Source organism: Salvelinus namaycush, chromosome 4, assembly GCF_016432855.1.
Source record: "Salvelinus namaycush isolate Seneca chromosome 4, SaNama_1.0, whole genome shotgun sequence".
Classification (NCBI taxonomy): Eukaryota; Metazoa; Chordata; class Actinopteri; order Salmoniformes; family Salmonidae; genus Salvelinus; species Salvelinus namaycush.
The window spans coordinates 71,833,049-71,850,621 of record NC_052310.1 but is presented as its reverse complement, the minus strand read 5'-3'; the positions used below and the strand labels follow the sequence as shown (position 1 = coordinate 71,850,621).

At 39.1% G+C, this 17,573-nt stretch overlaps 1 protein-coding gene and 1 non-coding gene across 2 annotated transcripts in view; one reads left to right on the top strand and one right to left on the bottom strand.

The window, feature by feature from the left end:
* Positions 1 to 17,573, bottom strand: part of macrod2 (mono-ADP ribosylhydrolase 2) — a gene marked incomplete at its 3' end in the record, with an annotated part of 1,144,860 nt that overhangs the window by 254,235 nt on the left and 873,052 nt on the right. The gene's annotated exons all lie outside the window — the stretch shown is intronic.
* On the top strand, positions 13,956 to 14,035 carry trnaa-agc. Its single transcript has one exon. It is a non-coding gene; the product is annotated as a tRNA-Ala (tRNA).

The window sequence follows — 17,573 nt, the reverse complement described above, 5'->3', positions numbered from 1 at the left end:
AGACATATTATTCAAACATGGCTTTACAGCTGAAAATAGATTCAGTACTCTTTACCTCTCTCTCTCTCTCTCTCTCTCTCTCTCTCTCTCTCTCGCTTTCCCTCTCTCTCTTTTTTCCCTATCCAACTTTCCCTGGCTCCCTCGCTCCTCCCTCACTCCCTCGCTCGCTCGCTCCCTCCCTCCCTCCCTCCCTCCCTCCCTCCCTCCCTCCCTCCCTCCCTCCCTCCCTGTCTTCACTTCTGTGGCCAAGTATATTATGATCCATAGGCATGCTGCATGGCTTCCTCATTCCACATTCATCTTACAAAGTATCTTAATAAATATCATAAACAGTAAAGAGAAAATATTTTTTCAAAGCTCCCATTTGTCTTTAAAAGCAGCTGAATACGTGCTTTACTTCTTACATTCATCAACAGGCGTGGCCACTATACAGTAATATAATAGAATGACAAATGGATTAGGGCCATTTCACCACAATTTACAGAACACAGTGAGATGAATATAGAGCTCTAGAAGAGTAGTAAGAATTCATCAAAGAATAACACCCATTGTAAGTGCTGAAATCACTCTGTGTAAGAACTTAGTTGGCCTAAATAAATCACTCGGTGTTGGAACTTAATTGGCCTAAATAAATCACTGTGAAGAGCTAAATTGGTCTAAATAACAGAATGTGTTGTTTGTCAAGCTGACCCTGTGAATATGACAGATAATAAGTAAGCGTTAGAAACACCTATTAAAAATCAAAGTCTGCCAGTGTTGGTTGCACAGACACAAAGAATAAAAGTTGACCCACCCAGTGAACGGCATGCAGATGTATTTAGCAGTGTTTAAGCTGATTCGCCTTATTGTGTTTCGAAATATCTAATGTGTGCGTCTGGGTGCATTAAAAACAAAGTCTGCCAGAAAGAAGGTTGTACAGACACAACATCAAACACATAAAACTTAGAGCAGGGATGAGATTTCAAATGACAACTTTCATTTCAGTGAGAAGAGAATGTCAGAGCCTCTCATTATGGATGTAAACAAAGAAGAGATTGGATTCATGCTTCCTGATTTGGATGTTCAACAGAATACACTGCAGCCTGTCCCAGATCTGTTCATATTTGGAGTGACATATTTGGATGTTAAACACAATATACTATAGTCAGGTCCCAGATCTGTTGATATTTGGTGTGACAATGACCTTTTATAACTAATTTCACTGGTTAAATAACGAGTCTCCCTGAGATTTCTTTGATCAACACAGATTATGAGTTATCTAGTCTATCTAGCTATCTAGTCCCAAGTCTGTTTGTGCTGTATATACACTGGGTATACCAAACATTAGGAACACATTCCAAATAGGAGTTGCAATTTGTTGGGGCATGGACTCTACAAGGTTTTGAAAGCGTTCCACAGGGATGCTGGTCCATGTTGACTCCACAGTTGTGTGAAGTTTGCTGGATGTCCTTTGGGTGGTGGACCACACTTGATACACTGGGAAACTGTTGAGTGTGAAAAACCCAGCAGCGTTGCAGTTCTTGACAGTTCTGGCACCTACTACCATACACCGTTCAAAGGCACTTAAATATTTTGTATTGCCTATTCACCCTCTGAATGGCACAATCCATGTCTCAATTGTCTCAAGGCTTAAACATCCTTCTTTAACCTGTCTCCTCCCCTTCATCTACACTGATTGAAGTGGATTTAACAGGTGACATCAATAAGGGATCATAGCTTTCACCTGGATTCACCTGGTCAGTCTTAGTTTTTGCCTAGTGGGTGATGTGATTGAAATCTTTACAGAAACCGTTGACCTTTACCAGACGAGAGTCTCCGTCTGACACAAACAGACAGACGATGATGCGTGGAAAATAAAAGCACAAGCATTTTTAGTCACTCTCCACTGTTTAGACCTGGTCCCAGATCTGTTTGTGCTGTATTGTCGTCATGGCATGACAACGACCATAGGAGTTGTCTTTACAGAACAAACAGATCACTGAGCATGTTGTTGGTAGGCAAACTGACTTGGTTTTAAAGACTGATTTAGTTTCCGGCACGAAGGGCCATGAAGAAACCGTCACCTAGACATGAGTGGACTCTGAATAATGAGATGGCAGTTTAGACTAAAGACAAGATAACATGTCTGTGTTGGCACAATCTCAGACAAAACCATGTCTAAAAACATCAAGAATCAGTAACTACTGCAATCACTCATCTGGAATCCACTTGATCCTTAACCTAGTTTAACCACAGTAAATCCGTCACTTTCCAGCTCTTCTCTGGATTCATTCTGCATTGCACTTTTGAGACATTAATAAAAAAAGGACTTAAGACTCATCCCGCCATCAGGAATCCATTTGATATTTTTACGGAGTATCATATCATATCGAGTATCTGGTGGAAAAAAATCTTAATCTTCAGTCAAGATGAGCAGCACTCGGCAGGCCCTTGGTCTCAATTCTTCAGAGTATGAAGTGGGCTGACTGATCATGCAGATCTAGAGTCAGAAGTCGTCCCAAACGGCATGCTATATAGTGCCCTGATCAAAAGTAATGCACTACATATCTAATAGGCTGCCATTTGGGACCCAGTTTCAATCATTATTATCATCTGCCTGCTAAAAGGACTGAAGTGTCAATCTCTGAAGTTGAACTTCAGCTCGGCTAACATCATCGGAAACCTTGACACATCCGCAGGAAGGGAAACGTACTCCACACACACACACACACACACACACGCACACACACACACACACACGCTCATGACCAATGGTGATGACACAGTATCAGCATAATGAATTACACCTCATTTTGTTAGTTGTCTGTCTGATCCATTAAAGAGTATTGATCTCTCTCAGGTTGAAGAGTGAGGAGAGAATGCATTAGGTAATCACTTTTACGGGACATTGTAAAGTGCCCCTGATCTCATGTAACAGGGTTATATTGGTGATTCCCCTTGCCACTTTATTGTTAAGCCAATGGGTTTTTGGTTTTAGTCTTGTCTTGCCTTCACCTACTCAACATGGCATCTTATTGGCTGGTTTGCGTAGCTTGCTTACGAGGGAGGATGTTTCAGTTAGAATCGTCCCAGTGAACAAGCACCAAACCAGCGGTAAGTTGTTGGTTGCAAAGCACTGTACATCAAAAGTGATTTTTATACTCCCAAGTGATGATTTAAATGTACAATTTCTATCAATTTGTTTGTAAATGTTATTCGAACATCACACATAAGATGCAGCGTTTTTTGGTGAATATTTGTTGTGCATTCTGTTGTAAAGAATTCCCGCCAGTACTAGCTAGCAACTTACTGTGTCTGGTGGGGGGGTTCGTATATTTTGTACAGTGCGTGAGTGCAGAGTTGGATGGTGAGCCGTGCATTGTATGACGTGCAATTTTGTGCTGATTCTATCAGAATAAATCTCCATGACTGGTGCTACAAGTTGGAGTTCGTGTCGATGATTGATTGTACACAACGCAAGAAGAGTACTGTTACACTCACACACTGACACCTCTGTGAATGTGTCACAAATGGCACCCTACTACCTATATATAGTGCACTACTTTTGACCAAAGCCCAGAGGGTTCTTGTCAAAAGTAGTGCACTAGAAAGGGAATCGGTTGCTATTTAGGAAGCAACCTGTGACATATGCAGTCACTTCCTACTTACCGGCTCAAAGCCCTGCTTACTGCCAGAAGGGAGGAGAAATAAAAACATCATACAAATATGTCAGAAAGACGAGTTGCTTGGAGGCTTGATTCACGTCTGGCACGAGGCTTTTATTTGACCCATAAATCAGTCAACGGATGCAGTCAAATACTATAGTAGAAAATATATGAATCTGGAGTGCAGCTCTGAGTATTAACAACCTCACTGGTGATCAATACCCTGTAAACATCTTGAGGCGTAGCTGCTATTTTCTAAAATCACATAAACATTGTTACCATCCATTCTCAAAAAAGGAACCTTCATGAAAAGAAGAACATTTGTTGTTAGATTTTTAAGTGGACAAGTTATTTGGTGAGCCATTGAGAAAGCAGCAAGCCCAGTAAGCACCATACTATACATTCACTGTTCAGTACATACAGTACAATCCCTGTGATCATGTACTGTATTACCAAGACTGAGCATTTAGCTACACCCACAATAACATCTGCTAAATATGTGTACGTGACCAATCAAATTGGATTTGATTTGATCATCAGTGTTGAGGTCTTTCCATGTTTACATTCAACTAGAGCTGCACTTGAGGTAATTTGTGGCTCAGTTGGCAGAGCAATGCCACAGGTTGTGGGTTTGATTTCCGTTGGGGATACCCATACATACAATTGATAAAATCCTCTTCTAAATGGCATATATTATTATCGGTCCTGCTTTAAACAAAGTGCAACTTATGAAGGCTTCATAAACTGGATATGTCACACAGTTATGACACTATTATTTCCCATATTGTATTGTGTGTTATTGTATTGTGTGTTATTGTATTGTGTGTTATTGTATTGTGTGTTATTGTATTGTGTGTTATTGTATTGTGTTATTATATTGTGTGTTATTGTATTGTGTGTTATTGTATTGTGTGTTATTGTATTGTGTTATTATATTGTGTGTTATTGTATTGTGTGTTATTGTAGTGTGTGTTATTGTATTGTGTGTTATTGTATTGTGTGTTATTGTATTGTGTGTTATTGTATTGTGTTATTATATTGTGTGTTATTGTATTGTGTGTTATTGTAGTGTGTGTTATTGTATTGTGTGTTATTGTATTGTGTTATTATATTGTGTGTTATTGTATTGTGTGTTATTGTATTGTGTGTTATTGTATTGTGTGTTATTGTATTGTGTGCTATTGTATTGTGTGCTATTGTATTGTATGTTATTGTATTGTGTGTTATTGTATTGTGTGTTATTATATTGTGTGTTATTGTATTGTGTGTTATTGTATTGTGTGTTAATGTATTGTGTGTTATTGTATTGTATGTTATTGTATTGTATGTTATTGTATTGTATGTTATTATATTGTATGTTATTGTATTGTGTGTTATTGTATTGTGTGCTATTGTATTGTGTGTTATTGTATGTTATTGTATTGTGTGCTATTGTATTGTATGTTATTGTATTGTGTGTTATTGTATTGTGTGTTATTGTATTGTATGTTATTGTATTGTAGGTTATTGTATTGTGTGTTATTGTATTGTATGTTATTGTATTGTATGTTATTGTATTGTGTGTTATTGTATTGTGTGTTATTGTATTGTAGGTTATTGTATTGTGTGTTATTGTATTGTGTGTTATTGTATTGTGTGTTATTATATTGTGTGTTATTGTATTGTGTGTTATTGTATTGTGTGTTAATGTATTGTGTGTTATTGTATTGTATGTTATTGTATTGTATGTTATTGTATTGTATGTTATTGTATTGTATGTTATTATATTGTATGTTATTGTATTGTGTGTTATTGTATTGTGTGCTATTGTATTGTGTGTTATTGTATGTTATTGTATTGTGTGCTATTGTATTGTATGTTATTGTATTGTGTGTTATTGTATTGTGTGTTATTGTATTGTATGTTATTGTATTGTAGGTTATTGTATTGTGTGTTATTGTATTGTATGTTATTGTATTGTATGCTATTGTATTGTATGTTATTGTATTGTGTGTTATTGTATTGTGTGTTATTGTATTGTGTGTTATTGTATTGTAGGTTATTGTATTGTGTGTTATTGTATTGTGTGTTATTGTATTGTATGTTATTGTATTGTATGTTATTGTATTGTGTGTTATTGTATTGTATGTTATTGTATTGTGTGTTATTGTATTGTATGTTATTGTATTGTGTGTTATTGTATGTTATTGTATTGTATGTTATTGTATTGTGTGTTATTGTATTGTATGTTATTGTATTGTGTGGTATTGTATTGTGTGTTATTCTATTGTGTGTTATTGTATTGTGTGTTATTGTATTGTATGTTATTGTATTGTGTGTTATTGTATTGTATGTTATTGTATTGTGTGGTATTGTATTGTGTGTTATTGTATTGTGTGTTATTGTATTGTGTGTTATTGTATTGTATGTTATTGCATTGTGTGTTATTGTATTGTGTGTTATTGTATTGTGTGTTATTATATTGTGTGTTATTATATTGTGTGTTATTGTATTGTGTGTTATTGTATTGTGTGCTATTGTATTGTGTGCTATTGTATTGTGTGCTATTGTATTGTGTGTTATTGTATTGTGTGTTATTGTATTGTGTTATTATATTGTGTGTTATTGTATTGTGTGTTATTGTATTGTGTGTTATTATATTGTGTGTTATTGTATTGTGTGTTATTGTGTTGTGTGTTATTATATTGTGTGTTATTCTATTGTGTGTTATTGAATTGTATGTTATTGTATTGTGTGTTATTATATTGTGTGTTATTGAATTGTATGTTATTGTATTGTGTGTTATTATATCTCTATGGTTGTAGCTATTAGGGCTGTATTGATGTATCTCTATGGTTGTAACTATTAGGGCTGTATTGATGTATCTCTATGGTTGTAACTATTAGGGCTGTATTGATGTATCTCTATGGTTGTAACTATTAGGGCTGTATTGATGTATCTCTATGGTTGTAGCTATTAGGGCTGCATTGATGTATCTCTATGGTTGTAGCTATTAGGGCTGTATTGATGTATCTCTATGGTTGTAGCTATTAGGGCTGTATTGATGTATCTCTATGGTTGTAACTATTAGGGCTGCATTGATGTATCTCTATGGCTGTAGCTATTAGGGCTGTATTGATGTATCTCTATGGCTGTAGCTATTAGGGCTGCATTGATGTATCTCTATGGCTGTAGCTATTAGGGCTGCATTGATGTATCTCTATGGTTGTAACTATTAGGGCTGTATTGATGTATCTCTATGGCTTTAGCTATTAGGGCTGCATTGATGTATCTCTATGGTTGTAGCTATTAGGGCTGCATTGATGTATCTCTATGGTTGTAGCTTTTAGGGCTGCATTGATGTATCTCTATGGTTGTAGCTATTAGGGCTGCATTGATGTATCTCTATGGTTGTAGCTTTTAGGGCTGCATTGATGTATCTCTATGGTTGTAGCTATTAGGGCTGCATTGATGTATCTCTATGGTTGTAACTATTAGGGCTGTATTGATGTATCTCTATGGTTGTAACTATTAGGGCTGTATTGATGTATCTCTATGGTTGTAACTATTAGGGCTGCATTGATGTATCTCTATGGTTGTAACTATTAGGGCTGCATTGATGTATCTCTATGGTTGTAGCTATTAGGGCTGCATTGATGTATCTCTATGGTTGTAACTATTAGGGCTGCATTGATGTATCTCTATGGTTGTAACTATTAGGGCTGTATTGATGTATCTCTATGGCTGTAGCTATTAGGGCTGCATTGATGTATCTCTATGGTTGTAGCTATTAGGGCTGCATTGATGTATCTCTATGGTTGTAACTATTAGGGCTGCATTGATGTATCTCTATGGTTGTAACTATTAGGGCTGTATTGATGTATCTCTATGGTTGTAGCTATTAGGGCTGCAGCTCTCTTTAGTGACAGAGCTCTTAGATGGGCGGATATCTCAGAGGTGCTTGTTATTAATCAGAGGTAAAGATCAGAAGGATTTCCTTGACTGAACCCACTGAGAACTCACTGAGCCATGCACTGAATGGTAGTATTTTACTGTACCTTGTGTTTCCACTATTGGTATTTATAGGACAATAGTGCTGCAATCATGTACACTATAAATTAATGGATTTGGCTATTTCAGCCCGACCCATTGCTGAGAATTGTGTAAAATCGAGCACACAGCCATGCATTCTCCATAGACAAACATTGGCAGCAGAATGGTTTTTATGAAGAGCTCAGTGAATTTCAATGTGGCACCGTCATAGATTCCACCTTTCCAACTGTTCTTGTGAAGTGGAAACATCTAGAAGCAACAACGGCTCAACCGCGAAGTGGTAGGCCACACAAGCTCACAGAACTGGACCACTGAGTGCTGAAGCGCGTAGAGCGTAAAAATCGCCTGTCCTCACTAATACTCTTGTGGCTGAATGGAAGCAAGTCCCCCCAGCTACAGTTGAAGTCGGAAGTTTACATACATCTTAGCCAAATACATTTAAACTAAGTTTTCACAATTCCTGAAATTTTTTCCTAGTAAAAATTCCCTGTTTTAGGTCAGTTAGGATCAGCACTTTATTGTAAGAATGTGAAATGTCAGAATAATAGTAGAGAGAATGATTTATTTCAGCTTTTATTTATTTTATCACATTCCCAGTGGGTCAGAAGTTTACATACTCTCAATTAGTATTTGGTAGCATTGACATTAAATTGTTTAACTTGGGTCAAACGTTTCGGGTAGCCTTCCACAAGCTTCCCACAATAGGTTGGGTGACTTTTGGCCCATTCCTCCTAACAGAGCTGGTGTAACTGAGTCAGGTTTGTAGGCCTCCTTGCTCGCACACGCTTTTTCAGTTCTGCCCACACATTTTCTATGGGATTGAGGTCAGGGCTTTGTGATGGCCACTCCAATACCGTGACTTTGTTGTCCTTAAGCCATTTTGCCACAACTTTGGAAGTATGCTTGTGGTCATTGTCCATTTGGAAGACCCATTTGCAACTAAGCTTTAACTTCCCTCATGATGCCATCTATCTTGTGAAGTGCACCAGTCCCTCCTGCAGCAAAGCCCCCACACAACATGATGCTGCCACCACCGTGTTTCACAGTTGGGATGGTGTTCTTCGGCTTGCAAGCCTCCCCCTTTTTCCTCCAAACATAAGGATGGTCATTATGGCAAACAGTTCTATTTTTGTTTCATCAGACCAGAGGACATTTCTCCAAAAGGTACGACCTTTGTCCCCATGTGCAGTTGCAAATGGTAGTCTGGCTTTTTTATGGCGGGTTTGGAACAGTGGCTTCTTCCATGTGAGCGGCCTTTCAGGTTATGTCGATATAGGACTCGTTTTACTGTGGCTATAGATACTTTTGTACCTGTTTCCTCCAGCATCTTCACAAGGTCCTTTGCTGTTGTTCTGGGATTGATTTGCACTTTCCGCACCAAGGTACGTTCATCTCTAGGAGACAGAACGCCTCTCATTCCTAAGCGGTATGACGGCTGCGTGGTCCCATGGTGTTTATACTTGCGTACCATTGTTTGTACAGATGAACGTGTTACCTTCAGGCTTTTGGAAATTGCTCCCAAGGATGAACCGGACTTGTGGAAGTTCACAATTTTTTCTGAGGTCTTGGCTGATTTCTTTTGATTTTCCCATGTCAAGCAAAGAGGAGCTGAGTTTGAAGGTAGGCCTTGAAATACATCCACAGGTACACCTCCAATTGACTCAAATGATGTCAATTAGCCTATTAGAAGCTTCTAAAGCTTCTAAATGTCATTTTCTGGAATTTCCCAAGCTGTTTAAAGGCACAGTCAACTTAGTGTATGTAAACTTCTGACCCACTAGAATTGTGATACAGTGAATTATAAGTGAAATAATCTGTCTGGAAACAATTGTTGGAAAAATGACTTGTGTTATGCACAAAGTAGATGTCCTAACCATCTTGCCAAAACAATAGTTTGTTAACAAGAAATTTGTGGAGTTGTTGAAAAACGAGTTTTAATGACTCGTGTATGTAAACTTCCGACTTCAACTGTATGTTCCAACATCTAGTGGAAAACCTTCCCAGACGAGTGGAGGCTGTTATAGCAGCAAAGGGGGGACCAACTCCATATTAATGTCCATGATTTTGGAATGAGATTTTCGACGAGCAGGTGTCCACTTACCTTTGTCCATGTAGTGTATTTCTATGGCTGTTGCCATCTTTGGAGACAGGGCTCTTAGATGGGTGGATGGGTTTCCATAGCATTCATTGCTAAATTATTACGTTATTCCTTTAGACGACATATCACTAGTAGAAGAGCAAAGTTCAATTATTGTTCTCTCGCGGCTGTGCGGCTGTGCGGCTGGCTTGTAGAAATAACCCACCCGAGAACAGAGGCCATTTATCTAACACAAGAAAATACAAGCAGCAAACCTACGCTTCATGTAGGTTAGCATTCTGCTTCATTAAGTCTGACACAGTCAGGCCACCACTATAATGAACTTCATGGCATCAAGTACACTATTTATGACTTATGATCTCTAGTTCAGGTTATTATTTCCTTGTGTGTGTGTGTGTGTGTGTGTGTGTGTGTGTGTGTGTGTGTGTGTGTGTGTGTGTGTGTGTGTGTGTGTGTGTGTGTGTGTGTGTGTGTGTGTGTGTGTGTGTGTGTGTTGGCTGGGTTGTTTGCTTAGAAACTGTGGGTTTTGAATTGGTCACCAGGGAAATTATTCTGTCGGTGTATGGTCTATTACACGCACACACACACACACACACACACACACACACACACACTATAATATACAACACTGCTTTAAAGTAGAGCACTTCTTCTTTCCCTTCCACCAAAATGTGCAACTATGCAACGGTATACAGTACACTGTGGATGCATCCCAAATGCCACCCTATTCCCTATATAGTGCACTTTTGACCAGGGCCCATAGCACTATATAGGGAAGGTGTCATTTGGGTTGCAGACAGTATATAACAAACTGTCAAAAGGGAATGGTTTTAAACCACTAATGTATGCTTCACCAATTTAGTCACTCTCATGAATAATTCAAAAGTTAGCTATGAAATTGCAATTGATTATTATGAATCTTATGTTTATTCACATACTGTATCATGTGAACCAGTTGATTAAAGCAACATCCAAGGGGGATAGATACTGCTCTTTTTTTTACTTTCCTGTTTACAAACAATTATGATCATCCATTTATCAACACAGCAAATTTGAGTTTTGTTTCATGGTCTTCTTCTTTATATAATAATTATTTCTAAGAATGTCTTGTTGTCTGTAATTATATAGTATATTTCATAAGTCAGGCCCTCAAGTATTTTTTTTGCGCAAACTTTCTAAAGTTAGGATTTTAGTTTTTGGTACAAATAGACCGTAAAATCACCGGCAATTCAGGAAAAATTTGTTTCATTTAGGAAATCTTTTTACAAGTTTTTTATTTTTATTTCACCTTTATTTAACCAGGTAGGCTAGTTGAGAACAAGTTCTCAATTACAACTGCGACCTGGCCAAGATAAAGCAAAGCAGTGCGACACAAACAACAACACAGAGTTACACATGGAATAAACAAGCGTACAGTCAATAACACAATAGAAAAAAAAGAAAGTCTATATACAGTGTGTGCAAATGGCGTGAGAGGAAAGGCAATAAATAGGCCATAGTAGTGAAGTGATTACAATTTAGCAAATTAGCACTGGAGTGATAGATGAGCAGATGGTGATGTGCAAGTAGAAATACTGGTGTGCAAAAGAGCAGAAAAGTAAATAAAAACAATATGGGGATGAGGTAGGTAGATTGGGTGGGCTATTTACGGATGGGCTATGTACAGCTGCAGCGATCGGTTAGCTGCTCAGATAGCTGATGTTTAAAGTTAGTGAGGGAAATATAAGTCTCCAGCTTCAGCGATTTTTGCAATTCGTTCCAGTCATTGGCAGCAGAGAACTGGAAGGAAAGGCGGCCAAAGGAGATGTTGGCTTTGGGGATGACCAGTGAGATATACCTGCTTGAGCGTGTGCTACAGGTGGGTGTTGTTATCGTGACCAGTGTGCTGAGATAAAGCGGAGCTTTACCTAGCATAGACTTATAGATAACATGGAGCCAGTGGTTCTGGCGACGAATATGTAGCGAGGGCCAGCCGACTAGAGCATACAGGTCGCAGTGGTGGGTGGTATAAGGGCCTTTGGTGACAAAACGGATGGCACTGTGATAGACTGCATCCAGTTTGCTGAGTAGAGTATTGGAAGCTATTTTGTAAATGACATCGCCGAAGTCGAGGATCGGTAGGATAGTCAGTTTTACGAGGGTATGTTTGGCGGCGTGAGTGAAAGAGGCTTTGTTTCGAAATAGGAAGCCGATTCTTAATTTTGAATTGGAGATGTTGTTGTCAATTTGCAGTGTAAAAATTATTATAATTATTTTCCACCCCCTGACCATTTTCTAAGAAAAAAAATGGGCCAGCGGCTGCATCTAGGCACCTTGTTTTAAGTCATCCGTGTTAGACTGTTCCTAATTGTTCTACAAATATTGATCCAGTGTTCTAATCTTGTTCATAAGTTGTACCTATTGTTGTGTTCTAAGTGTATTGAATTCATGTTTGTGTTTCTAATGTCTTATTTTAAGAACCTGCATTCTTTCTTGACCATACACACAGCAAATGGGCCAGTGTTGACTTTTCAGTGTAACATTTCAAGTGTTGATTCAGGAGTTAAATTTAAATTGACACTCAGTGGTGTAAAATAACCCCCTGTGTTGGTGTTAATAACCAGTTATTGTTTTATATTGTGGAGAGTAAAAAAGTCCCTCAAAACCACACCCATCATTATCATATTTCCCAGCATGCTCTACTGCAGGTTGTTTTTTTAGTATTGTTTTTAATATCTGTGTTTTGTATGTACATTTATTGATATATTGATATTATGGTACACAAAGATAAATAACATACATTTTTCTAAACTAATCCAATCAGTTAGTTAGATTTATTGCACCTGTTACAGAAATGGTTGCTCCTGTTTACATGGTTTAGGTAGTGTTTTTTTGTAGTCTCTTAACCCTTAAAATCATTCTGAATGCAGGTTGTGGGTGAATAAAAATTCAAACTAACTCAGGCTGGATTCCAAAAGGAATTACACATCACTTTGCGAGCCAGCATAATGTGACTTGCAGGCCTGATGTGGCCTGTAAACCAGGAGTTTCCTAACGCCACTTTGTTAGGATAAATCTAGGCCATCAAACTAGGCCAATATGATATATGTACTGTACCGTCATAGTTTTTAATGATAACATTAGCCCAGGAACTGACTTGGTGAAGGCCAGAGGCCTAAAAGGAAATACTTCAACAACCATGTCTGTCACTAGCAAATACCGGCATGGGTGATAGTTAACTCTTCAATTTACTCAAAAAGAAATGGCACCGTGAGAAATATGCAAATTAGGCTTTACAACATTATTGTAAAACTACAGGTGTTCATTTCTTGCATTGAGAAAGTGTAACAGCGCCAGCACTAAGCAAAGTGAGTCCAGTGTTATGTTTTACACTGGAGGTGTTGCATATTACTCTACAGTAGAGCTATGCAAACACCACAGTTGAGTTCCTTTGAACACTATAAGAGAAAAATGGAAGGCCTCCTGACTGGCGCAGTGGTCTAAGGCACTGCATCGCAGTACTAGCTGTGCCACTAGAGATCCTGGTTCGCGACTAGGAGACCCATGGGGCAGTGCGCAAGTCGTCCAGGTTAGGGGAGGGTTTGGCCGGCAGGGATGTTCCTGTCCCATCACGCACGAGCAACTCCTGTGCTGGGATGGGCGCAATGCACGCTGGCACGGTCACCAGGTGTACGGTGTTTCCTCTGACACATTGGTGCTTCTGGATTAAGTGGGTGTGGTGTCAAGAAGCAGTGTGGCTTGGCTGGGCTGTGTTTCGGAAGACACACGGCTCTTGACCTTCGCTTCTCCCAAGTCCAGACTGTAACTACCAATTGGATACCATGAAAAAAGGGGTAAAAAATACAACAACATGTAAAATGGGGATCACTGCAACAGAGTTACATCTTTAACACTTTCAAAATTGTATTTGAACACCAGTTCACTGAAAATAGTGTACATTTTACACTGTCAGAGTTAAATGTACGCAATTGATTTTGCTGTTCATTGTTCCTGTGTGGTTCCTCTCTCTGAGGACATAGTGGCCTCCTGTAGTTCTCAGTCATTAGTTACCCTGCTGGAGATGACACAGTAAAGATGACTTCTAGGCCTGTAGTGTATGCAACTACACCACTATCATGCTGTACCTGTCAGCTGCATGCACACACACACTGCTACCATGCACGCAGTGACCTGCACAGTGGGTTTGTATGGCCCAGTTGGTAGGAGTGTGGCACTAGCAATGCCAAGGTTGTGGGTTCAATTCCCACAGGGATTACATACTAATTCTAAACACACACACACAGCCATTGAATGGGGAACACACAGCACCGGTCTGCCCAGTAGCTGTGTAATTCTCAGGGTGACTGCTGTGCTGTGTGGATCTATCCCCCAGTACAAAGACACACTAAACACCATCCTCCAGGGGGGCAGCCTGTCCCAGTAGCCTGAGTAAATAGCACTGGACCCTGGGTCCAATGATCTGGGTTCTCTCTGTGGGAAACTGTGAAACACTTGCTGCTAGTTGGTTTCTATTTCTGTTGATCTTCTCTAATTCACATCTGTCTTCCTGCTTTAGAGTTGTGTCCCAAATGGCATCATTTTCCCTACATAGTGCACTACTTTCAATAAGGCTCTGGTCAATAGTAGTGCACTATATATGGGACACAGTTTATGAATAATTATTCTATGATTCCAGGCTTGGGATCTTTTTGTCAGTTAACACTCACTGGGGAGTTCACTGAGGCAGTAAATCAGCACTTTACACTTCAGGATCTCTCTCTCTTTCTTTCTCTCTTATGTCATTCTCTCTCTCTCTCTCTCTTTCTCTCTCTCATACTTAATTTCTCAACACAGATGACACATCTGACATTCGCTTTCCTTTCATCCAACCGCCCAGCCCCAGCCTCACAGCCCCAGCCTCACAGCTCCAGCCTCACAGCTCCAGCCTCACATCTCACACCAGCGATAACCCCAGTGTCTGATGTCGTTCAAATGATGACAGAGAATGCAGAGGAATCTATCTTTATCAGATTTCACAGTGTTTTGTTTCAGGAAGGAAGGAAGGAAGGAAGGAAGGAAGGAAGGAAGGAAGGAAGGAAGGAAGGAAGGAAGGAAGGAAGGAAGGAAGGAAGGAAGGAAGGAAGGAAGGAAGGAAGGAAGGAAGGAAGGAAGGAAGGAAGGAGAGAGAGAGAGATGCAGGGGAGATAGGGAGGGAGGGAATCTCATATATAAAGAAATAAATTGAAAAAAACAATTCTGAAAATCAACATGCAATAGAGCATTCTGGGAAATATAATGAGTGTTTTCCTCTACACAGAGTAACAATGACACAATCACACTCAACTCTACTGCTCAACCCTTTCCTGCAATAAAAGTACCAATTTGCCCTCTAGTGGCCTCATGGGCGGAATGTTATTCATATTTATAATAATTTCATCATTAATACACTTTTTTATTTTTAACACCAAACATCCAGTGTTTCTATGTCACAAGGTCTTGTTATATTTCCGTCTTCTGCGATGTATATAAAGTGTAAAACTGGGCTGCAAACTCAAAATGTAATACAACTCTATATCTGACATGGTTCAGGTGTCTTCTTTTTTTAAGCCTATAACCATGTTTGAGGTGTATACTTTTGTTTCAAAGTAGATTTGTTTAAGACTAGCAAGAAACACCCTGTGTGACCCTGATTTAGCCCACTGTTACGTTAATGTACTCCTGAATCAACACTAGAAATGTTACACTGAAAACATGTAACCTAGGTAAAACTGGCCTATTTGCAGTGTACCATACAATATACTGCTCTGCTGGTTCACTCATATTCCCTTCTATTCTCCTACTCTATGCTCAATATAACATGAATTTGAATGACAGAAATCCTGGCAAACATATTAAATATGTCAGTACTGTACATGTACAATGATTAATAGAGTACCAGATACATGCACAAATATTCCCATATAAGTACAGTTGAAAACATTCTCACATCTATCTTTTTAAACTTATCACAGTACTCAAACTCCTAATGTTAAAGTTTAAACACTGAGGTAAACATTAACGTTCAGACTCTATCTAAAATAAAGAAAAATAAATACAATAAAAAGCTTATTCAAATTCAGCATTCTATGTAGAATCCTTCATGACCTCCAAAGAACCCTTATTGCCTTTCAAATAATCATCATGTAACTTTGTCTTCCAAATCGGTTCTTAGGATGTTAAAGGTTTTAGATAGAACCCTTTGCATTACAAAGAACACTCGTCTTCCAAAAAGGGTTCTTCAAATGAAAATGGTTCTTGGTAGAAGCCTATCCATTTGCAAAAATGTAATTGTCATTATGGGGTATTGTGTGTAGATTGCTGAGGGAATAAAAAAACATATATTTTTTGAATTATGTTGTAACGTAACAAAATGTGGAAAAAGTCAAGTGGTCTGAATACTTCCCAAAGGTACTGTATGCCATTTAGCAGACTATTTTATCCAAAGAGACTTTCAGAGATGCATGCACACATTTTGTTGTATTGGAGGCCCAGGGAATCGAACCCACAACCTTTGCATTGCAAGCGCCATGCACTACCAACTGAACCATACAGGACAGACACAGTAGAGTGCAGCAGCCCGAGGATACAGTGAGAGTAATAGTGAGACAGAGGCATCTAATTGACCTGGTTGCTGGTTCAATAGAGATGACTGCCGCACAATGACCACCACGACCACAGCTAACCAACCGTATCTCAATCGTGACCAGCTGACCACTCATCTCTGAGGCATGAGCAGCTACTGTACCAACCCACCACCTCTGATTAAACCACTATGACCACAGCTATATGGCTGAGCAACCAAACCCACCCCAGTCAGTACACTATTACCCTTATAAGACTACTGACCTGAGCTGAACTGAGCTAAGCTGAGCCATGTCAAGCTGTACTCCAGCCTGGTTGCATGGACCATGCTTAAAAGCACAATGGGAAAGGAAACGATGCTAGCCAGCGAAGTACATCATGAGGGTCAGCAAAAAAGTGTGAAAAGGGTATAGTGTCCACTCAGTCCTCTCTGAAGCCAATTTGCTGGTAGTGTACTTTTATTTGGTATTTTTTTACACACAAGGAATAAAGCATTTGTCTTGGTTATCTACTTATCTGCTATTTTGTACTGAAAGCTATATATTTTCAAAAAAATAACACTTATAGAAGAGTATCTAAGAAAAGTGTCTTCACAGACAGGCACTTTCCTGCTCTGATAGATGTATACCCTGAAGGAAATGATTTCCCATCTTCCTTAATACATCCTAATCTCCAAGAGAGGTCAGTCGTTGACACTTGTTGAATATCACTGTGGTGGGAGGGATACATAAAGAAAGGCACAAATTAATAAGTCTATGAAAGAGGGGCCAAATATATACAGTGCATTCAGACAATATTCAGACCTTGACTTTTTCCACATTTTGTTACATTACAGCCGTAATTCTAAAATGGATTTCATAGCTTTTTCCCCTCTTCAATCTACATACAATACGCCATAATGGAAAATCATTTACATAAGTATTCAGACCCTTTACTCTGTACTTTGGCGATTACAGCCTTGAGCTTTCTTTGGTACGACGCTACAAGCTTGGCACACCTGTATTTGGGGAGTTTCTCCCATTCTTCTCTGCAGATCTTCTCAAGCTCTGTCAGATTGGATGTGGAGCGTCGCCGCACATCTATTTTCAGGTCTCTCCAGAGATGTTCGATCGGGTTCATAACCGGGCTCTGGCTGGGCCACTCAAGGACATTCAAAGACTTGTCCCGAAGCTACTCCTGAGTTGTCTTGGCTGTGTGCT